This window comes from Phyllostomus discolor, chromosome 6 (assembly GCF_004126475.2).
Source record: "Phyllostomus discolor isolate MPI-MPIP mPhyDis1 chromosome 6, mPhyDis1.pri.v3, whole genome shotgun sequence".
Taxonomy (NCBI): domain Eukaryota; kingdom Metazoa; phylum Chordata; class Mammalia; order Chiroptera; family Phyllostomidae; genus Phyllostomus; species Phyllostomus discolor.
The window spans coordinates 53,552,353-53,577,671 of record NC_040908.2 but is presented as its reverse complement, the minus strand read 5'-3'; the positions used below and the strand labels follow the sequence as shown (position 1 = coordinate 53,577,671).

General features: G+C 35.6%; 1 long non-coding RNA gene across 1 annotated transcript in view; it reads left to right on the top strand.

The window, feature by feature from the left end:
- LOC118501143 overlaps positions 1-25,319 on the top strand; it is a 48,863-nt gene that overhangs the window by 1,878 nt on the left and 21,666 nt on the right. The window contains exon 2 of the long non-coding RNA XR_004903747.1: positions 10,861-10,944. This is a non-coding gene — a long non-coding RNA (uncharacterized LOC118501143). The remainder of the gene's footprint in view (positions 1-10,860; positions 10,945-25,319) is intronic.

The following is a 25,319-nucleotide window of genomic DNA, read 5'->3' as shown; positions in this document are numbered from 1 at the left end:
AAATAAATGGATAAATAAATATTTTATCATAAATAATAACAAAAAGTGATTTATTCTCTTAAAGCTAACAAAAAGGAAAAAAGCTTACGTATTTGAAGAAAAATACAAAATTTAACCACTAAATTACAAAAGAAAATGAAACATAAAAAAAACCTGAATAGATATCCACTCATCTTAAATAATAAGATCCAGTATCATTTGTGTTAGTTCTTGTACTTAATTTATAAATTTAATGCAATTGCACTTAAAATGCTCAAATAATTTGTTCCAGGACTGGACAAGGTAGTTCTTGAATTCATCCTCAGCAATACTGTAGTAAACTTTGAAAAGGAATGACTGAAATTGTTTTATATTACCTACCAGCTATTCTGATGTAATCTACAGCAACAGCAATTTAAACCAGGCAGCACTAGTACCAGGCAGATGGGCAAGCAATGAAGCTGACAGCAAGTCTTAAAATATCAAAAAGGATTACATTCAAGTTAGGCTTTAGAGAATTAATTATTCAATAACCTGTGCTCATATATTTGTCTTCATATATTGAAAAAATATTAAATTGAATCTTTACTGCACTGCAATGACAATCAAATCTTAAAGCATAGTCAAATGTATGTAATAAAACTCTGAAAAGACTAAATAGAATATAGAAAATATTTTTGTTACTAATCTTTCTGGGGAAAGCTGTTCTGTGTAGTATCAGAGAGAAACTATAAGAAGTCAGATTTTTAAAAACGCACACTGAATTTCAAAAATCATCATATGCAGTATTAAGAAGAAAATGGCAAGCTAAGAATTATGGGGAGGAGTTGGTGAGGGGTGGAATTCATTATAGAAATTGAACAAAGGTACTGTGGTGAAAACAGCACATTGGCCACTCAAATCTTCCAAAGCCTTGCAGGTGGCCCTGAAGGTTGATAAGGGCTGGGAAGTTGGAGACCACCTTCATCAGACTCTCTTAGTGCTTGGGGTCCAAACTTCCATGAAGAAGATAAAATAGTACAAAAATTAAAATAGAATAGTGAGGTAGAGAACATGTTTTTGCTGTTCTTCCTGCTTCTGCAGAAAAGTTCAAAAATGGAGGTGACTGGTTTTGTGGCAGCAGTGGTAGTGATGGTCCCCGTGGGCACTCCATAGCTTTGTAAACATTAAGATGCAGTGTCCAGGGTGGCTGTCAGGTGTATATGTGTTGAAATTTGAGCAAAACTGGGAAGCAGCCTCCCTGACTCCCAAGCTTACAGATTGATCCACCAGCCTCCATGGAGGGCTAGTCCTGCTGTAGTATTGTTCTCACAGTCATTGTGTTCAGTTAGGATACCTAGAAGCAGAGCTGAGATGGAAATTCTTTTGTGAGTGATTTATTGATGGAATGCTCTTAGGTAAAAGGGACTTAAGGAAGCAGGATAAAGTGGAGAGAGACTAAGCAAGGTAGTAGCCTGTGCCCAAAGGTAGTTTTAGCTTTATAGGAAACTGGGGCATCAAATACACTACCTTGAGGCAAGGAATCTGGGTTTTTGTACCTCATGGCAGTTTGTTATTGGCTACTAGCCTCCTCTGCTAAGGCGGGAGTGGACGAATTTCCAGGATGAGATGTTTCCATTCAGCCAAAGAAAATTCTAGGGAGAAATGTGCACCTGTAAGCTAACTCTCAAGAGCAGCTAAGCCATGGCTCCATGGCTGGTAAGAGAAATCTGCCATGTCAGCAATAGCATCTTTACTGTACATGTTCAGGCTCCAGTCTGTGTTTCCACACCTTCCAATGATTTTACAAGTATATAATGCTCTGTATTTATTATATTTTGATTGCTTGAAGTGGTTTCTGTGAGCTGTAGTGGCTTCTGTTATATGCAACTAAATCTTGACTAAGAAAGCCATGAACAAGGATTCATGAAATAAGAAGTAGAACTTGTCAACAAAATTATTAATAATTGTACGACTAATGGTAATCAAATAGTGTAAATTAAAGGGCAAACTGATGAGTGACATTTTCCTGTATAGGAAAGTTTAGGAAAAATAACTCAGGTTTGACAAGGTACAGAGAATTGAGCATTCTAATAATTTCTAGGGGTAGTTTAAATTGGTGCAGCTTTTCTGTAGGAAAACTTGATAAGATATGTCAAAACCTTTAAAAAGGTATATCTACATTATCTTTCACAAAGCAATTCTAAGAATTCTAAGGAGTCATGGCTTGTATGGCTGAGTGGGTTGAGTGCTGGCCTGCCAACCAAAGGATCACTGGTTCAATTCCCAGTCATGGCACATGCCTGGGTTGTGGCCCAGGTTCCCAGCTGGCCACGTGTGAGAGGAAACCACAGACTGATGTTTCTCTCCCTCTCTCCCTCCCTTCCTCTCTCTCTAAAAATAAATTTAAAAATATTTTTAAAGAATTCTAAGGAAACAATTTCAGCAACTCAGAAATTTTTTAAAAATTGTGTATACCATAAAATTAATCATAGCAGTGCTTATGTCAAAATATTAAAAATAACTCAAGTGAAATACCTGATACTGTCTGAAATGTAGTAAAAATGTGTCATATGTATGTCATGTAGGAACTATCTATACTTATACCTGTTTATATAACATATATGTATATAAGTAATAAACAGCCATTAAAACTAGGAATCTAATAACACTTCAGGTTGTCAACCAATGGAAAATAGCATGCAAAAAATAAGTTAAAAAATGTTATTTTTGCAAATATTTATGTGTGCATAAAAAATCCCAGGTAGAACTAGCATCAAATATTTATAGTACTGAGCTCTAGGAAGTGGAATTATGGATAATTTCAAAATTTATTTTGCTTACCTTTGTTTTTTATTTATTCTACAATAAACGTGTATTATTTTTATAATTAAAACATACATTCTACTTAAAAATTGAGGACCATTTGCTTATTAAACCAGTCCTGTTGTAACAGAGATGCCTGGCCAGATTGCTGGGCAGAGGGGAGGGATGCTTGATAGGGGTCAGAAAGTGCCCAAGGTGGCAGACTGGCACATGCCTCCATACCCCTGGGGAAGGGTAGACAACCAACATCACTATGACACAGTCTGCACAGAGAAAGTGTGAGCTGAAAAGGTCACAACACATGTGCACTGGGAAGGTGAACATGGTGATGCCCCATCCCAGCAGGGACACTGTGCTCTGCATGCAGCTAGAAACCCTCCTACCTGCTTCCAGATCTTGGTTGCAGGAGGAGGGACAGAGACGTGGTGCAGCCTGATGCACATGGTGGATGTTAACCTGAGTTGGCTGGGATTTTGTACACTCCCCACACTGTGTAAGGTTTGAGGGAAAGATTTAAACGACAAAGAATCTCACCTCTTTTTTGTGTTTCTCTCCTCTGAGCCAGTCAAGACTGGAGCATTCACAGGACCAATGAATGCCAGGCCGCTCCTGGCTTCTGCCTTGCCCTTGCTAGCATAGTCAGGAGCAGCTTTGTGTGGGATGCACATCAGGCCAGTGGTGGGCTCACAGGATGCTATGGCCCCATGCCTCACGACACTGGCCTCGGACTGCTCCCATTTTCTTGCTCTGAGATTAGGGCACAGATGCATGGGCCAGCCTCAGGGGCGTAAACAGCCTTGGGGGCTGAGGCCCTGTGAACAGAACTCCTTGCACAATTGAATACAGTCATCTGGTAGTGTCTCCTGCCCCAGGAGAGGGAGGTAGCTGCAGTGGGCCAAGGGAGACACTTGCCCCACAAGTGAGCACTACAGAGAAAGAGGCCCCTTCACATAATAGACTTTGACTCCAAAAGGACAGATAAGAATGGAGAGGGGTCTCTAGACATGGATTGGGATTTCAGTCTTTCTGGGAACAAGGGAATTTCTGTGTTTTGCAAAAGAAAATGGTGTGGAGCATGGGAGCTTCCAGCTCTCCCAAATTGGGCAACCTTTTCATAAAAACCTTTTTCCTCCCCCACCAATCATTGTGTGTACTTGTGTGTGGTGGCAGGCAGCTGAATCCCACTGTGTTCAATAACATTGGTGGCTTCAGGACCCATGTGGCTGTATTGCTAAATCAAACCAAACAAACGAAATGTTTTTGGCTTTTGTTTTTGGGGTTTTTCTGCTTGTTTTGGTTTATTATTTGAGGGGGTTATTCTTATTTTCTTTTTCTCTCTTCCTTGGTTTTTTGAATCTGACACAAAAGATGGAAGGAACAAATGACTTACCAATATTCTTTTTCATGCTTCTCCAGATAACCTGTTCACACCTAAACCCACAATGTTTATCTATCCAGTGGACACAAAGAAACACTGTGAGGAAGGCACAACATTCAGAAAGGATGCGATGATTCAGGGAATGGAAATCTTTACCATTTATCAATAGCCCGGCAGTTCAGAGAACCAGGTCGCCTTCAGGTTATGATGGGAATTTGAGCTGTGATTCTCCTTCCCGTGTGATGTTTTACTTGATTTTTTTGAATGGATGGAACAAAAGCTGGGACTTAACCACCCCTCCCTTAAACCCTGCTTTCTATTGTAATTTTAACCTTGTTCACTGCATCTGTTATTTCCTGTGGTTGATTTAAAGCAGAAACAAACTGTGGATTCATACTACATAAATTCATAGGCTGCAAACTTATGTAGCTATTCTGGAACATTCTACAGGGTTGTCTTTTGTTATGACCTGCTGTAAAACCTGATGGTGTGTATACTGTAAATATAGAAAGGTCTAGCTAACAAATGGGTTTCTAGTCATTTCAAAAACCCATTACTACTTTAAGATATTTTACTTGTGTTTTGGAGCATACACTTTATTTAGAAGTTGCTTTATTATTATTTTTAGGGGTTTTAAAATTATTTTCTTCTCAAATGTCACAGAATGTCTTACCACCCATCTGCTCCCAAGGCATAATTTTGAATCTGACAGTCTTTTTTGACACCTCCCTGAAGTGGGAGGAATGAACACATTTTCATTCAGTTTGGGAACTTAAATTTTGGCTTTCTTTTTTACCCTGTAGAATGAGCCTTTTGAAAAGGGTCGACATTATGTAAGTGTTTGCACGATGTGTAAGACATCAAGGGCTTTTTAAAAATAAGATAACCCTCTTGACACGCTCAACTACTTGGGCCACTAATGTGAACTGGTATGTCGTCATTCCAGCCCACAGCTGGCTAATTCAAGTCAAACATCCCAGCAACTTTTACACACCAGGGTGGCCTGCAGGTGTGTCTCTTCAAAGCAATGCAGAAAACATGACACTGTAATATTTTAGGAAGTTATAATAGTAAATAATATTATTTATGAAACTAAACATACTAAACATGATGAAAAATTATATTTGCTTAAAAAATATCGAAACATCAGTGGTTCTAGTTTATTTTTAGAGAACAATACAAAATTTCCTCTATTGGAGACATTGTGTTTCCAAGGATTTTCACCTCATTTACTTTTTAAACAATTTTCATTATGACACTAGAGATGTGCTAACCACTTAAAAGATCACTTTGGGATACTCTGACATCAGCATGATGAGCTGATTCCATTCAGTATGGCTTTCGCTCACCTCTGACAAGGTGATACATTTGGGTGGTGTTTTAGTACGAGTAAATCAAAATTTTTGAGACTGAATGAAATTTTCAAAACAGCTCTTTTTGTAAGACTGGACAGATTTCAACTCTGGTAGCAAAGGGTCAGAGTAACAAGTTATCTATTTGTTTAAAAAAGGCATATTTTAAGAGCAAACCAAAAATAAAATAAATAAGACAGAGAGACATATATATGGGCAACAAGATTACTTTGGAATGTAAAAATATTACAGTGATTCAAGAATGTAGTTTAGCCTAAAACTCTAGACATTAGGTTAGATCAATCTGAACTTTTTAAGGTATCTGTGTGTGATAAGCAGCAAGGAATGGAGAATAAGACCTAAGGCTCTGGCATAAAATCATAGACCATGCTTATCATATAATTAGAAGAACACAAAAATGTGAAAATTCAGGAATTGCATACAATTAAAGAGTATCCACATTTGATAGAGGAAGAGGTTGCCAATTGTTGTCTTATCAGTAAAGCTTTAAAACTGCTTTGATGACACCATTGCATAAGTTTATGGAGAAAAACTTATGATTACATGCATTTCTAAAAGACATGTTGGTGTTCCCACCTAATGACTTCTTACATGGTGATCTCTCAATCTAAATATTTTTTTCCCTGGCCAGGAATATGTCATTATTACAAGGGTATGAAATGACAATTGCTGGACTGAGAATGATGACATCAGGCAGTAAGCAACAATCATTGAACACCTACTACTCTAGTCACCCCTAATGAATGAATGTTCTCATTTAAGTGTCTTCCAGCATTATAGAGTAGACACTACTGTGCACATTTTTAGATGAGGAAACTGAAGTCAATGAGAAAATGTCACTCACAGAGATCTAGAATGTGGTAGAGTAGGACCAGTTTGGTCTCACTGTATCATGATTCCTTTGATTAAGTATAGTTGTGATAGATAAATAAGATATAGCATCAGCTTAGATATTAGGAATAATTTAAAATAGAATAGCATATGACCATAAATAGAGTGAAAGTAATATTTTCAATGTCAGTTTTATCTTGAGCAAATTTTGGATTTAGATTTGGGAGAGGGGACTGGCTTATAATAGAGCATTAAAACATGTATTTATTGGGCAAATAAAATGTGGGTATGTGTGTATGAAAGTAAATCTTGCATGCTCTTAACATAGTTCCTTATATGTTAAGGAACATATAAGCATATGTTAAGCATAGTTCCTTTTTTCAGATAGAAATCTGAAAAAAATAGTTCTAGAATTATCTGCTCTGATGCCAAAAGTTTTACAATAAACCATCTTCTTGAACTACCATGATATTTGAATTTCAAAATAATTCCTCATGTTGTCATCTGTATGTGAGCAAGAAGGATATAAAAGAATTTGTGTGGTAGCTTTAGTAATCTCATAAGTTTAGTTTGATATGAAGGACATAGTAATCTCATTGTAGTCAAAATACAGTACAGATGAAAACTAATTCTTTTGAATATAAAGGCGTTTATTCTTGGGGAGTGGAAGTTCACACAAATTGCTGGGAGGGCTAGCAGAACAGTGTCTAGCCCGAGATTCATACAAAGACACCACATAGAAATTCCACAGAACTGGTCAACCAAAACAAATGCCAATTCTGCCACAATCTGCAATCTGGAAATATGTGGAGCTGCTTACTCAGTTACTTGAACCCTCTCTGGGGCTAGGGAGCTGTGGTCAGAACTGTCAGCCCCAGAGCCCTGTAATGGCTGCTTGATGTGCAACAGTGAAATGGATGTTTCAAGGGCTATTACAGCTTAATTACAAATTCAACACTCACACAAGTGTATTTTAATGGTGGGTCTTAAATTACGTCTGAAACTCCAGGTGCAAGGGTGTCTGGGAAATGTAATATTTTGTTGTCCAGCCTCTTCAGTATAGAAGGGTGCCATTAAAGGAGTTACAAACAGATGGCAAATAACACAATAGAGCATATACACAGCAACAGGCAAGTGTAATATACCAGAGAAGCTCTTTAATGCATGTTATTGGAGTAAAATGAGAAACTGATAGGCAACTGACAACCAGTGTCATGGAGGCAATTGTTGAGGAAAGCAATGATTTCTGAGCATTGAGCAGCCTTGGAAACCATTAGCATAATGAGAAAGATATAGAGATTGGGAAATTTTATAAAACCTGTAGTGTAAACTTGGAGCCTTCACCTTCACCCTTTCCAAGATTCCCTTTAGTAAGTTGATATAGTGCCAGACGTAAGACTGCCTCAGACCCAGGCCAGGGCTTTTCTGGGCCATAGCCTTTCTCTTTGTTTAAGTAAAGAAGGTGAAGAACTCCATTAAAGGGATTAAGTGGATTGATTCTAGAACCACAATTATGACATTTATTTCAACTGATCTTTTCCAAATTGAATTGTGCTGTATGTTCTTGATGCACTTGGAAAATGATTGTTCCATATGATAAATTCATACTGCAAACCCTGTAATGTGCCAAATGAGCTTTTATGTGACACAGTAACTTTTAAAGCTTGCCAAAACTTTGAAATGTTGGAAAAGGTGTTGCTAGCTTTCAAAATGTGCTAATTGGGTTTGCCTACCCAGATGGCATAAAAGAAGGAGGGGGAAAGAAAAAGAAAAAAAAAAGGTGTCAGCTTATAGTTTCATCAAGAAAATTATAGGAATAACCCACAGAAGAACAAATCATATTGGTGGATATAATAGGATGATTTTAATCTTCTTTATCATGCTTTAAGGAATTTGTGTGTAGAGTTACTATTTGGGGAAAAAAATGGAACCACAACAGCATAAAATAAACAATTGAGGTCCTATAAGATTCTGAGCACAGTTTTCAGAATCTCTAACTTAAAATGAACCATTCATATTTTACAATTATATAAATGGATCTAATGTAGCTGCTTAAATAGAGTTGCTTCTATGTGTGAAAATTGGTAAGATTACTTGCTTCTCTATATAATCACATCTTCTTTTTTTTTAACCAAACTGAGATATAGCTACTTAGTCACATGTAAGTGGCTAACAATCAGTTATCTGAGGAGAATGTGCCATTTTCTGTTTTGAAGATCTGTGATTCTTGATTTTCTTACTGACCTTGTGCCATGTGTTGCACCATTTTGTGTGAACACTTTATATACTACCAGCTATTTAAAATAATTTATAGCACCCAGACACTTAAAAATGCTTTTCTGCAAAATCGGTCACTAAACCAGTTAGGCTACCTCAATTTCATTGGTTTTTCTTTCTAATATTATCTGAAATTTGTTCTGTTAGAAGCCCTACTCAGCTGACCAAGAACTAAGAGCTAAGAGGATTGACATTCTTGGGAACATAGTGAAATGACTGATGTGGAAAACAATTAGACACTATACTGAAGCTGGTGGCATCTAGGGTAAAATTTTAACTGAACATTAAGTGAAAGATATGTGAAATTGTTATTTTGGACAGGCTCGAGACACAGTAAAAACAAACCAAAGGAATACCAAAAGCTGACTCACAAATTTTCCTCTGTGAAAGAAATGAGGCATGTAGGAGCAAGTAGAGAGGATTATTTCAAAGCCACATTAATGCTCTGTGATTTAAAAAGTCAAGAACTGGAGACTTCCTGTGGAATGAATGCTTGCATCCCTCTTAAAATTCTATGTTAAGACTATACTCCTCAATATGATGGTATTTAGAGATGGGGCCTTTGAGAAGTAATTAGTTTGAGATGAGGACATGAGGGTGGAGCCCTCGGGATGGGATTAGTGCCCTTATGGGAAGAGGAAGAGACACCAGGGCTTTCTCTCTCTACTTGTGTGCCAAGTGAAGATACAAAGTGAAGGTAGCTGCCATCAAACCCACAAGAGGATTCTCAACATGTATTAGATGTTCCAGAAACTTATACTTGGACTAGAATTCTGTCCTCCAGAACTGTGGAAAATAGTTGTTTAAGCCGCCTAGTGTATGGCAATTTTGTTATAGCAGCCTGAACTGACTAAGACAAGGCCATACCATGCTCTGGTACAGGAATGATTTTTGTCAATATGGGTTGAAGTTTGGGATGGCAGTTGTGTGCTGGAGCTTAGAGAAAATGTTGTATTAGAGGAAAGGTCTTCACCATGACACCATGTTTTTCTGATATTAATGGTCAGAAGAACCAATATGAGTTTTAGTTCAAAAATATTTTTCAGATGAATGAAAGATGTAAATGTAAAATAAAAAAACCCATAAATTTAGGAAAGAAAAGAAAGCATAGGACAGAAAAATATAGATAATCATTTATTTTAATCCCTGAAAGTGAAGTTTTTTATTTGTTTTTTTAATCACACAATGCAAGGCAGAGTTATGTAAAATTAAATAATAGAGCTGTAGGTGTGTATATAAATTGGTAAGTACACCAATAGGTAGAACTAGATTAGTTCCTGTTGGTTAAAATGTCCAAAAACTAATTAAAAAGGAAAGTACACATCAGATAAAAATATAGATTAACACACTTAATATTTTTAAAACATCTGAAAACAATTTGAAAGTGCTCATAATTATAATATTTTAAAAGTTTTATATTTTCTGAGAATTTATTTTTTTTAAGAAGAGGGTAATAAAATTATTTTTTTCTGTATTGTGTAAGTTCAGTTAAGATGTATAACCTTGTTTCAAGATTTCCTGAACATAGTAACTATCCAACAATAGTTATTTTAAAAGATTATGTTATATTCTGATCAACTATAATATCTTTACCAAGGTCTATAGAGTGCTGTACAATCCAGCCCTACTTACCCAGTGAGGCTCCACCCCTGGGAACACTGCATGAGCTGTTTTTGTTTTCCTTCAAGTCTTTCTCACAGTGTGGTGGGTTGAACTGTGCACCCTCCAAACCCGCATAGGAAGAGATATGTTCATCTCCTAAGCCCCAGCACTTGTGAATATAACCTTGTTTGGAAATAAGGTCTTTGCAGATGGAATCAGGTATCTAGATGAGGTCATACTGGGTAGATGGGCTCCAAATCCAATGGCTGATGTCTTTACAAAAGAAAGAAAATAAATATTTGGACATGGAAACATAGAAGACACACACACAGAGAAGTTGAAGGCAGAGATTAGAGTCACCACTCCAATGGCCACAAGACAAGAAATGCATGGGTTCATCAGAACTAGAAGAAACAAGGAAGATTATTCCCCAAGAACCTCTTAATGCCTTGATTTCAAACTTTTAGCCTTCAGACGGGTGACAAAATAAGTTTCTGTTGTTTGAGGCCCCCAGTTTGTAATGATTTGTTATAGGAGACCTACGAAGCTGATATAGATGGTCTGAAATTAACTTCTTAATTTTTGACATTTTCCTTATTGTCTGTCTCCCTTCAGGAGCACGGGTACCACATGAAAGCAGAAGTTTGCATCCTTCACCACTGTCTTCCCAGTGACCACAGGGACATTGCCTGCAATATAGTGGTTACTTAATAAATGGAGGAATAAATAAATGAAGGCTGACTGAATAAATAAATAAAGTAACAAAGCAAACTATAATTTATTACAAATGACCAGTGACTACATTGTAATTGTTTCCACTTATGAAATAATCAAACACCTCCAGTTAAATAAAAATGAGATAAAATCTTTAATCTATTAAATAGGTAAGTATTTAAAAACATCATAATAGCCACTGTCAGCAAAGATAGAGACATAAACAATTTTATCTTACTGCTGGTAAGTATTAAACTGGTATAACACTTTAGGAAAAAGAATTTAATAATACATATTCTCTGACTATTTCTATTAATTTATTCTTAGGAAACCATTATAGAAGTTGATTTTTTTCAATAAGTATATTTCTGCTGAGATTATTTATATTCATTTAAAAACTTGAAACACAACAAATGTTAATAGAGTATTGATTAAATAACTATTGATACATTATAATTTTATATTCATGTATATAACTTTATACAAAATATTTTAATACAAAGAGATGTACTCCTGGTTTATTGTTAAGTGAAAAAAACTAAGCTATAAATAAGTAGAATACTACTGTCCTAATTTGGGGGGCATATAAATATATTTGCATATTTATATATGTTTAAAGAATAGACATGTTTATAGCAGTTATCCCTGGGTTGAGGGATTCAAACAATTTTTGTTTTTTGTGGCTTTTTAATGTTTTCCAACAGTTTCCACAGTGAAAATTTATTATGTTTGTAGTCAGGAAATAATTATTAAATGAGAAGAACAGAAGAAGTCTTTGTTTTATGGTTCAGCTATAACATGTCCTTAAATAATGCTATTGTGTTCTTAGAAACCATAGGCTTGTATTTTCCTGTCAATAATACATTGAAATCTAAAGGCTTTATATAACTAATGATGTAGCACAAAAATATTAGCCAATTTACAAGTCAGGACTTATTTATACTTTTCTTGGGAAGCCAAATAATGTGTTACCTTAAACTGTTACCTTAAACTAGGAGACAATCCAGCTATAAACACAGCAGTGAAAATCTCAAACATATTTTCTATTCTATGGAATGGTAATGACTTTATTGAAGGCTGAACAGCTGATCTAAAATTATTTTCCCAGGGAAGAAAAATGCTCTAAATAACAAATTTGGTAATACTTTTTTTTCCAATGGCCATTTAAAAAAAAATATGTGAAAAGGAGGAAAAAAACATCATGGGTTTAAAATTCAGGGTTTCATGTTGAAATCTGATATTCCTGACCCCTTATAAAGATATCATGGACGCTTTGTGAGAATGGAAATGAGAAATGTAGTTAGCAAAGTCTGTGCTTTAAATTACTGAAAATAATGCTTTTGTCTGTTACCCTCAATGATAAAAAGGAACCACAGGCTCAGGAGAGTCCAGTATGGGATGGAGGTGGTGCCGCTGACCATAGTGGAGTCCAGTCTGCTGCCTGCCAACCCTGCCCTGGCCGGGTGCTGGCTCTGCATTCTTGGGTTATTTACCTAACTTCCACAGACATTTTCCCCATTCTTAAAACAGCATAAAAATATCAGAAAACATTTTTAGCACCTAATGTGCTTTGTAGTTATTGTCTTTGCCCAAGAGAAAAAAAGCTTTATTCTTACTAGACACCACCAAGCTCTTTCATTGTTCTTGTTTCGAAACATGTCCATCACTCATGGCGCAGTCATTTCACTTAACTCTGACCAGTTTCCTTGGTGGTATTGCGACAGGACATAGCTGAGCAGTAGCCATTCTTAGATAGAAGCTGGACAGCAGCCATTCTTGAACAGCAGCCATTCCCAAATAAGCAGTTATCTCAAGGCCGAACGCTAACCCCTGCTTTCTGCTTCTGTATGCCCGCTTTCAGCAGCTGCACTCTTTCCCCCTCCTCCTTCTGCCTTTGTAACAAGAGTATAAGCCAGCCCCAGCCTAAGCTCGGGGCCCAGAATTTTGAGGCTGTCTTCTCTGGGTCCACATGTGTGAATAAAACTTCACTTTGCAAACTCCAATGCTGTCTGAGTTGCTTTTCTGTAACAGTATCTTCCTGCTGCCCTAACCTGGCAGAAAGCCTGACTTCTCTGTTGCTGTGTTCAGAAGGATGAAGCTGTATCACGGTGACTTACTTCTGCTATAATTACCAACCAAGAAACCTAGCCATCCCAAGTTATGATATATATAGTTAAAGAAATGCCAAAGACAAAGACTTTTTTCCTATCATCTATTAGCTGGTGTCATTCTCTGTGCCAATGCAGAATTATTTCTCCTCTGCATCTTAGCTGTCCCTTGAGTTTGAGCCATTAGTTGGCTGGACCATTGAGATCAATGATTCTCAAACTATTTGGCTTGAAACATTGGCACTTAGTTAGTGTGAGATGGTCCTGCATTAACACAAAATTACAAAACAAAGTGTTGCTTAGTTAAATTATAAGTTATTGTTTTTTCCTGGTGCACAATCTTATATCTTATTTGCAATAAATCATGTTATACATATATTCAGTAGAGCAGTTGACATGCTGTTTTTCAAATTACATCATGGTTCACTGAAAAAAAATTGAGATCTTTCAGTTTCATTGAACTGTAAGTCTTATCTTTCCATCTCTTTTCTTTGATGTATTTTTTGGCAAGTAAAAAAATAATTATAACTAATAAGCCTTCCATTATTATTATGGTTCAAGGATGAGATCCAGGATTTATAAAGTATGTAAAGATACTCCAGCCCCAAACATATATCTAGGTATGTGGCACATACTTCTTACTCAATTACTATTTACAAATTGAACAAATAAATGAATGAAATATTAAGGATCTGTGACAATCATGTCTAACTTTGCATCAGTAATAGTAGGACAATTTCACTAGTGTTAGAATGATTACGGAAGAACAACTGGAATTTTACTAATTCAGTATATCTTTACAGCTGCTAAGAAAAAAGTACAGAACTCAGCTTCAGGGGTCTTTTCAGGCTTTGGAGGAGGGGCTCCAGTGAGGTAAGATCTGATTGGAAATTACAGATAGCAATCCATCAGTACAGTGCTCTAGTGCCAAAGGGCATTCAGAAATTGTTCTTACTGATTGTTTCTAACCTTTACTTTCACTCTTAGGCATATCAAAATGAACAAGAAGAAACAAGTCTTACACATATGCTCTTCATTTTCCAGTAAATTTTGTAGCTTTGCATTTTACCCAGACCTTTTTCCTGCAAATCATTTTACACATTGAAGTGAACTGTATACATCTCAAGAGTTACTTAAAGGTGAATAACTTTCAGTTTGGGGACAGTGTCTTTATAAGAATGATAATAAGCAAATTTAAAAAGCTACACTAAATTAGTTGTTATTATAAGACCCTGGATGCACCATAAAACAGACAAAAAGGAACCTGGAATAATTCTTGTTTGCTTTTGTTGAATAATAACAATTTCTAAAAATAATTTTGTTTTATTTTGAGCTGAAGAAGTTTTGCTTTCTCTTGGAGGTTTGTTTCATATTTTATATAAATCCAATATGCAGCGATTCTAGGATCTTTAGTTTGAGATATCTCTTATCTGAATCAGTACTTACTGAGTTAATTCTGGACAAGGTGACCCCAGTTATTATGGAAGTATTGAGAAAATATTTTGTGACATTGTCAATTTCAATGTCATGAGAGCAGTATTTGAACAGTGTTTTAAATATATGCACTGTGCATAGTGCTGTTTTAGGAAAATACAATGATGCATCACACCCACTGAAGAACATATTGATAACACTTGTCCTATATATTGAATCCTTTTAAAGGCCAGAACTTCTTTCCTTCAGATATTTGCAGTTAGTTAAGCATCTGAACTAGTCTGTGGTTAGAATCAAAAGACCAAAAGATTAATAGCATTTTGACCTGTTAGATATTGTTGTTATTTTAATCCTCACTGTTAATGAATTGGCTCTTTTACCAATAAAAGTGAAATTTTGAAATAATTGCTATTCATTGTATTAAGTGGACAAGTGAGAGGTGGAGAAGAATGCTCACATGTGCATGTGCACAAAACACATTACATGATTACAACATTCTTTCACATAAAAACATTTCATTTGCACTCCATTCACACAGAAACACTTAACAATATCACAAAGTGTTAGTATAACAGCTATTAAAAGATCAACTCGGTATTTTCTTGCTGAAAACTCACTGCAGTGTTGGCCTTGACGTGACCTATAGAATTTTATGTTGGCAGAAAACCAACTTTGAAATTTGTTCTGTAGCAAATCATTGTGGCAATATACTTCCAGGAATTAAATCCTTTACATCACATGGCAGTGTTGCCAGAGAGCGAGTAGGGTCTCTTCTGATAGGAACCATGAGAGAGACTTTGGCCAGAAATTCAAAGCCATATGTTAGTCCTGTCAAAAATGATATGGATCTGCTTACAAAAACCTTGCACAGTGACTTTGCCAGGAACCCCGTGGCCGTGTCCTGCCGGAAAGCTATTGCACATGTTATCACTGCCAGAAATTGATGCTGCTCTGGGATCATCCAGCAGCACTAAAAACTCAACCTCTGGGTTTCTACTGCCAGACTTTAACTATTAACAGAGCTTGGGAGTGTATTACAGGGAAATGAGGCCTATTTGCCCTCTCTAGGGTAAGGGTGGGCAATTCCATTGGCTTCAAATTCTTGGAGTTAATTAGCTCTTTGGAAAGGATTTCTGGCTAGGACTATATTAGTTTTTTGTTTTCTGATGTACATGAATTCTATCTAACATTTTCCCAAGAATGGACTTAAATTATTTTTTATAAAAATGTGCTTTTATAAATTATAAATATTTATTCCCATAAATTACAAAATTGTTATTTATTTTATTTATAGAGTGGGAATGGTCAGATAAAAGTACTGTAATTTCAAGATATTTTGCATCAGAAGATTAGTTAGCCCTGGCTGATATTGCTCAGTGGATTGCGAGCCAGGCTGTGAAGCAAGGGGTCACTGGTTCGATTCCCAGTCAGGGCACATACCTGGGTTGAAGGCCAGGTCCCCGGTGGGGGGTATGTTAAGAGGTGATCACACATTGATGTTTCTCTCCCTCTCTTTCTCCCTCCCTTCCCCTCTAAAAATAAATAAATAAAACCTTTTAAATAAATAAATAAAATCGTTTAAGAGAAAGTAGTTAGTATATTATAAAGTATACTAAATAATCAACTTAGTGTTGCTGTACAAAACCTAGAATAACCATAAAGCTTCCAGTTTGATATTTGTGGCACAAAACCGTTGCTGACAAATAACTCCCATATTCTGCAGTGTAGTCAATATGACATGAATACATTTTACTTTGAAAAGGATATTTGGCATATTTGAGACTTGAATTTTTATGAAGGCTTTTCAGTTTTGAATTAATGAGCCTGTTGACCAAAGTTGTGCAAAACTGTGCTACACAAAGTATGGTCCATGGGATGATGCATTTCTGAACTGCTGCAATGGGTCTACTGAAGACAAATATAGAAAATCAGGGAACACGCTCAGAAAATGTACAGCAATTTGATATTGCTGAAATTTTTATTGTATTTTATGAAATATCAGTTTAAAATAAATTGAAAATTAAAAATTTCTAGTCACCATTTCCTCACCATGATTAGACATTGCCAATCAATCACAGACTTGATTTAACTATTTTTTTATCACTGTTATGCAGGCTTTGCCCATCATTTTTTCTAGTATAATATTAGTAAGTCTGTTCTACCATATTTGTACATTAATGTTTGGGTGACTTGGAATTTCTGCAAAAAAATGATATTTGGGTCAGCCAATGACTCTAATCTCACCCCTTTCTCTTTTTTAACCAGTTCCATTCTAGGGAACTCTAAAAATGCTATTATTTTGTCAAAAACATGGAGTTATTATGTATAAGTTTTCTTACCTAGATAGCTGACCCTGACTGAAAAACCATATGCAATTTCCCTTCTTAGTAATGGTAATTGACAAAACTTAGGTGGCTCTTAGTCTCATGAAGAGTATAATGATGTTGGGTTCATGGCCACATGTTTTAATGAAAATCAGTTTCCACTCATGTAAAAAAATCTAGGCTCTGTATCCATCTAAATGGCCCTGCAGGCTATATATAGTCTCCATTTTGTTTTTCAAAATCAGGTATCCTTAAGCATTTAGTCCATCTCCAGCTTTTACCCAAGAACTGCTTATAGAGAACATAGCATTACTTGGGTTCTAAGCTGAGCAGTGAGTGGGATTTCAGCAGGAAAAATGGCAGAGACCAATTCTGCTGGCAGGGCACTCACCTGTAAGGAAGAAAAATATTGTGCACACACAAAATAATTACACGTTATTATATAAATGTTTGTAGAGATAAAGGGGACTTGTTAATTAATTTTTAGTATGTCATAGCATAATATATATTTAACATGATGACATATACCTATAATTTCTGCAATAAAAACATTTCCACAATATACTGTTTGGAAAAAAGAAGGTTATCAGAACATATATTAAAAAAACTAAAACTATATTCTTGCAATTTTGTGTGTCAATATAAAGTAATTCATCAAAGCATTAGCTATAAAAAAATCTGTGCAGGAGATCATGGAGATCACTTTTTCATTAATTCTTTGTACATTTCTGAATTGTTTTAATATTTTACAGTGAACTTACATTTTATAAGAGAATAAAAATAGTTGATTAATTTTTTCATTAAAATTCAGTTTATTTTTTTAGTTGTATTTTTGATGATGAAAGATTTTAACCTATCAATATTTTCATTTATAATTTCTACCTTTCATAACCTGTATAGAAAGGCCTTTTCAAATTAAATACTATCTTAACATTTGTATTCTACATATATTTTTGGTTTCATGTTTTACTATTAATTATTTAATCATTTTGAAATTTATTTTGATGCATAAAATGAGGTAAGCATCTTCTTTTCTACTTTCAAGGAGTTGGTCAGTTATTTCACCCCATTCATAGAGTAACTTGTGTATTTAGTGCTACCTTAAAACATCATCTCATTTGTGCACTAGTTAAATATTCTGTTTTATTTCCTGATGTTTTGTTCAATTAATTTATCTACCTGTCTAATCAGTGACCAGTAGCATGTTATTTAAAGTATCATTATCTTTATTGCATATCTATACTTTTTATACTTTTATATTTTTATACTTTTTGATATTAACCTAAATGTGTTCTTTAGATTTCTCTTCCATTTTAGAATTTTCAATTATTTTTTCAAATTCAGAGTTGAATATTTTTCCAAGGAGTAAATTATATACAAATTATTTGAGTGAGAATTGCCATAGATTTTTTATTGACTTTACAGAATTTTAGAATAATTTTGTAAAAAATCATAATTAGGAGTTAAATAGAACTAAACTATCTTTGGAATTGTTTTCAAATTTGTATTATTCATTTTTTTATTCAATAGTAAGATCAAACAACATCCTTGTAATGTATTGAAATCAATAAAATATTTTTAATCCTTCTGTGTAAACATCATGTTCATAATTCCGCTACTTCTGTGTATTTCATTTTTCTTATTGTGCTTGCGGTGCTCATCTCCCAGCCATCGTCTGTTCTGCGGATGCGTGTCGTTCCCGTGTCCGTGCTCTTTTACGTCATGTCAGCGGTTAGAGAGCAACCATATACTAACTGAGTATCCAAGTGGGTATATTTTTTATATTTTTACAAACTACAGAAAATTGTACGTAGTTGAACCCTTTCTCTTCCTTTACTTTTTTGTCTTTCCCGAATATGGACATGTTTTCCCTTAAAAGTGGTACCTAGTTATTTCTTCTTCTGCCTTTTTCTTCTAGCTTCAGATGTGTGCTTTCACATCGGATCTATTATTCTTTCATCCCTGGAGCCATTTTATTTCTCCACAAGGAGCCAGATGGAGGGGAGAATCTTTTTTCCCTTTTAACACTGGATTTAAAAATTAGATAAAACATTTTTAGCACAACCACACAGCATGAGACTGGGTAGAGTGTCATCATATTTAATAGATGAGTATAACTTAGTCCAAGGCCTTAGGACAGGACTCCACAATATTGAAAATTTTAAGGAACATATTCGAGGCTTAAATTTTGTTGTTTTAATGCAAGCCCCACCTACCACTGAGATGTGGTACTGTAGCCAAATAACTCACATGGAATACAATAGGCTGACATCCCATTCCCAAGGGTAGCTTTGTGCTTGTTCCTTCAAGTGTGTGAATGGCAGTTAGCCTTTTTCCAATGTAGTATACAATTCTAACAATTTCAAAACCTATGTATTTGGAGATCAAGTGATTTAGTTTTGTTTTGTGTCACTACTTTATTAAATAATTATTTTGGGTCTTTTCTATGTACCAAGAACTATTCATATTACTAAGAAAATCATGGTGATTACTCCAAAATCTTGGCCTAATGGAGTTCATATTTGGAGGCTCTACCATATGTATACAAATATGTAACTATGTTAGATAATGATAAGAGACTCTAAAATAACAAAACAAGATAATGAGTTAGAGAGTGACAGGTAAGACTTGGTTGCTACTTTATCTAATTGTCATATAAGACCTCTCCAAGAAGGTGGTCTTTATGGTAAAGGTCAAGAAGACAGACATGCCAAGGGTATTCCAGAGAGAGGAGGGAGTACATGAAAGATGAAAAATGGTTGTAAACTTGGCCCCCTACAGGGACTGGAAAAGTAACCTTTCTGGAGCATAATGAACAGACAGAAACTGACATGAACTCAGAGAGATAGCCAGGGGTCTTGTCTGTCATATAAGATAGCTTAAACTTATCTTATATGTGTGGGTTCCCTCACAAATACCATGCTCTATAAAATGGTATGCTGCTGTCTAATAGGTAATACATGCTCAATAAATGTGGCTTGAAATAAATATAGTCTCTCAAAAGGAGAATATAAATTTAATTATAACTATTGTTCTAAAATATCAACATAACAAAAACTGAAACTGAAAGTTGATTATGAGTATTATTTTCTTCTGTGTAGCAAAACATTAGATTCAGAAGCTTTTTTCCTCTTCTCTCACAAATTTAAAAAAAAATGAAATATAATTAATTCTCCATAAGAGTTTTCCATTTGGCTAGAAGAAAACACTGACAAACAAAATTAAATTTCTCTTAAAAATTAATTGTTTTACAAAGAAAAACCAAAACATTATGGAGAGTTCCTATTTCCAAGAATAATGAGTCACATTTTTATTCCATTAAAATCTATTGAACAACTATAGTGCTTTGAAATTTCAAGAACATGATTTGCATTCAATTTATGACTTTCTTCTTTTTTACTCTACTCTCACCATGGACTTTTGTTTTAGCTTCTCATGGTGTGGGTCTTTTCATTGTTCACTCTCTGTGTTCTTCCTCACTAAAAGAATGTTTTGTCAGAACTCCTGCCAGCACCCTCACAGTCCCCATCACTCCTACTTGTTTCTGTGATGAGTTAGCAATCCACATTACACCACAGTGTACCACAGCTGCACCAGTTGTTATACCACTGGAATATTCCTTTATGGTTTGGTAAAATATGGCTGTCCAGCAGCTTACCACATGGATCCTGATGCCCCTGCCCCTCCTCTGAACCTCTTCAGTATCACCACCATAAGGGCCAATGCCTCGCTCCAAACTCCTTGCTCTAGCATCCAAGTCTGAATCTGCTCTGACTGATCAGCGATTATGATATGCTAGTTGCAAAATATTTTAAATATTACCCCTGATTCTATGAATCAACACTAAAATTAGTAGGCAATGTGCTAAGCACTTTATTATCTTGTTTTAAAAAATCAGCAACTTTGTGTAGTTGTGTAGTTTCCTATCTCTATAAAGATAGGAAAACGGAAGCTCAAAGGATACTAAATGATTTGCCCAAGATCACACTACCACTAACTGACTTGACTAAAATTAACTGAAGACTGTCTAATTTTAATACCTGTGTTGTCAACTATTTTGTGTTTCTCTGCTATTAGAAGTTAACATGGATACCTTTGGGGCATATATCTGAAATAAAAGAAAAAACAAAATAGTTTTACCAGCTTGAAATCTACTGAGTTTGGGAGGCACTTATTGATACCTACAGGGTAGAGCATTTCATAATTAGCTTTCAATGTCTATTGACAAAATACATGTTTTCATTTTGAACTCTGTTTAGAGGTTTTAATGTTTACTAGAAAAATATTTCTACTAAGAATACAGTGTTATTTTTCCTGAATTGGAAGTTGAATATGACTGTCACCAGGCTACTTTGTTCTTCTAATGTCAACTCATAAATAGTTCCCCACCCCCAAAGTGTTATTATGCTGTCCAGGTAGTAGATCTTAAATATCAATGGGTAATACGTTGTTGTTATGTTGTGGAGTCCAGGAGGGATACAATGTCACCCATTAGGCTCCCCAGGTTACATGATTTTACTAGGAGGTTCAAGAGTAACAAGTAACATAAGACCACTACAATTCTACCCAGGCAAAACCACTCAGAATTCAGATGCATTGTGACTGAAAGCTCCATCCCATCACAGACAAACCACTGACTACTTGAGGTTCTGGGTGAATATTAAAGTAACCATTTATATAAAGTAAGCTTTAATTGCTAGAGAGGGGAAATCATAAATCCATCTCTTGTGATAAGTCACAGAACTAATGTACTAGACACATGTTTTATTCTACCTTGTGTTTGTGTATAAATGTGTGGATCTATGTGAGTATACTTGAAGAGAGAATATATTTTTTAACTTTTTCTTACTTTTCCCATGTTGAGTATAATGGGTTTGGCTACATTTATGACTCAGTTGGTAGTTTGCTCACATACAGTTGGTATTCAGGCAGAAGGAAAGGAAAACTAAATACCCATTGGTCCTGGTGACACAATAGGTAGCAAGGTTTTGGATATCTCTTTTTGATGGTGAAGTGTTGCGCGTGGGTCACCGGCCAGCAGTGACCATGGAACGCTGCTGATAGCTCGCCAAAAAACACGCAAGAAACAAACACAAACATGCACAGAGACAAGACTAGTTTCTGTGGGGAAGTAGGGACAGAATGGCCACCCCCCCTAGTGGGGAGGGCCCTGATTTACCGGCCATACATGCTTTTACTGGGCTCATTTTGCATAATAATTCAGGTAAAGTACAGTACTTATCAGGGGGAAGTAAGGAACTATAGAAAACAAGGAACTCTGCTGGTCTATTGAGTCAGGGTCAAAGAGCTGTAAGACTTTGAGGAACCAACTTCCTCCTTGGACCCCTCTCATTCAACTGAGAGCATTCTAAACAAAGAAGGTTTCACAGTAATTTACATGTTCTTTCTTAGGCCTGATCACCCAGGGAATCTGCCCCTTTTCAGCACAGAGCTGCACCACCCTGTCATTGTTTCAGGCTTAGCTGGGGACTAAGGCAATAAGGAGATTTTCTCCCAGACAATGAGAACTCAGGCTGTGTCAAAGCCGAGGAGTGAGGGTCCGTCACCCCCTTTTGCTGCAGCCCCCCCAAGTCCTTCTTTTGGGGGGCCTCCCAAAGTGATCGTGCCTGGCTTAGGTCATTCCCCCCGTGGGGAATCTTACCTGTCTTTGGCTAACCGACCAAGCTTTTTGGGGTTCAGCAGCAGAAGCAGCATTCCTGCCAGGGAGAGAAGCCCTTGTCTCCTTGCTGGCTTATGGTTCCAAGGGCGTTCCCTTAGCCTTAGCCTAGGTGGGGGCGGGGGTTTCAGCTTCTGATACCAGTCAGGGCAGTTCCCAACAGTGAAGTGAGATGTTTTGTTTGTGATGTGGAATGATTGCATCATGGTAGACAAGACCTACCATTGTTTTGAAGGGCACAAACCATATATATTATTGTTGAACAACCAAAGTTTCAGTTTATAGATAATATGAATCATTTTTTACCAGTCCATTTTTGGAATATCCTTGTATGTTTGAAAAATCCCTCTGTGTTTAAGTCTTCATTGAAACAAAAATCTTCTGTCCCCTATAAAAACCAAGAAGCCAGCCTCCTTGCAGTGAAATGACAGGCAAAGGATTTAAGTCTTAATATTTAAACACACATTCTGACCTTGAATTGGGAGTTAGCGATACGTAGAAGTGGGGACATTGTAGACTCAATTTTTATGATGGTGGTGGTAGCAGCAGTATCAAGTTGCCTGGTGAAACAATGCACATAGTGGTATCCTGCATATTGTGCATCAGCATCAATGGAGCAAGCTTTCCAAGACAGTGGAACTGAGTCATCTGATAGTGTTCAGTTGTCTTTGATTCCAAATGTTTTTCAAGTATAAACTCAAGAACACCTGGTGATTCTTGTATCTGTTAACATTCTTTCAAAATATCCCAGTTTTCCTATTGCTTGCAATTAAAAACTCTAAATGATTCATGACATGCTCATATTATATTTGGTCAGTTCAGTGCAGATATGACAAGGTGATGTCCTATTAAACACATAGATTCTGATTTTCATTATGGACTGGGAGCTTTTGTTATTTTCTCACTTGAAATTTTTATTAGAACTCCAAATACATCATTAATGAATTCTCTAGAGAAATATGACAGCCTCCAGCTAAAGTTGAAAAGTCAATTCTGATAAAAAGAAACCAGCCCAGACTGTTGCTTTATTCTATTTTTTCCCAGTGGCTATAAATGTTTAAAGCTCTTTCCCCCTTAATTTAAATTCCCTAGTTTAGTTTCAAATAATATCCTGGTGAAAAGAATTTTTATTCCTATATAATTGAGGCCTCCATTTATAATGAAACTGATTTTAAGTGTGTGTAGTGGAAAATTCCAATTAATGAGATTAAAGATTCTGAGTTTTCACTTTTTCTCTTAACTAGATCTCACAGTGATTTTTAAAGGTTAACTCATCACTGCTTCAGGGATCCATGTTTCAGGTCTATTATTGTCTCATTATTGAAATGAATTTCATTATATTCAAAATACTATCCTGTCTTCAACTCTTTCTCTAATATTTAGGGTGCTATAATTGTTCATTAAACAGCTACCAGTGAAAGGCTTTCACTTTATTAAGTAGCCTGTTAATCTGTCTGCTCTGGGCTCTGAGAAATTCTATGTTAATTTCTATTAATCTTGCTTTTCCTTTTGGATATTTTCAGCAGTTACACCCATAATGATGACATGGTCATGAAATTTTGTTATTTGTTTTTATATCAGAGTTCCCTTTACCAGAATATGTGTGCTATTCATCACCAGATTTTTTTCATTCTTCTAAAGAGAAATGCCTGCTTTATGTTTGGAACATTAAGACATTGTTAGTAGTATCCTAGCAAATTTACTTTCAATAGCTTTCCCCAAGATTTAGTAGATGGCTTATATCATACTCTGATATTTACTGTAATCTGCCTGTGTTTAACTGGAATAGAGGGGGTCAATTCTGTGAATTCTTAATGTAAAAACCACCCCACTCCCTTTAAAAGACTTTTATTGTTATTTTTTCATTATAAAATTACATATTTATTTAAAAAACTTAATCTTAGAAAAATGTAAATAAGTAAATGAAAATTTTTCATAATTCCTTGAGTGATGGCAAGCGATAACATGACATTTTGGTGTTTACCTCTACATCTTGTCTCTCTGTCTTCCATCTAGTCACAGATTTATTCATTCATTCAACAAATGTTTTAATTTTTTTGTTTATTGATTTTAGAGAAAGAGGGAAAGGGAAAGAGAGAGAAAAACATAAACTGAATCTCCACCTACCCATGCATTCATTGGTTGAGTCCTGTGGTTTATTCTTATTTGTGCCCTGACAGGGAATGGAACCCACACCCTTGGCATATCAGGATGACACTCTAACTAAACTGAGCTATTTTTCCAGGGCCCAGCAAATGTTTTTCCAGTGCAAACTAATGCCAAGTTCAGTTTCTGATAATATAGTAATGAATAAAACATATTTTTAAAAAAACTCTGCCATTAATAGGGTATATAATCTAATTGAGACCCACATATACAAATACATACACACACAAATGTTTCAATGCATATTTTCTTAAAAACAAGGATGTTTGGCATTTTGTGGCATAAAATGTTTAAAATATTGTGTTTTTAAAATTTAAGTGAAATACAAATAGCAGAAAATCAGTCATATAAGTGTACAATTCAGTGTCATTTAGTACATGCACATCGTTCTGTAATGACCACCTCTTTCAGTTTCAAAACTTTTTCATCTCTTCAAAAAAACCTGCTCATAACAACCAAAGAGTCATTTCCCATACCCTCACTCCTTTGCCTTGGGATAACAGCAATCTGTTTTCTGGGTCTGAATAATTCTGAATATTATTTAATCTACATAAAATTATGCAATATGTGACATTTTGTATTTCACTTTCACTTAAATAATGGTTTTGAGGTACATCCATGTATTAACACATCTTTATTATTTTTATGGCT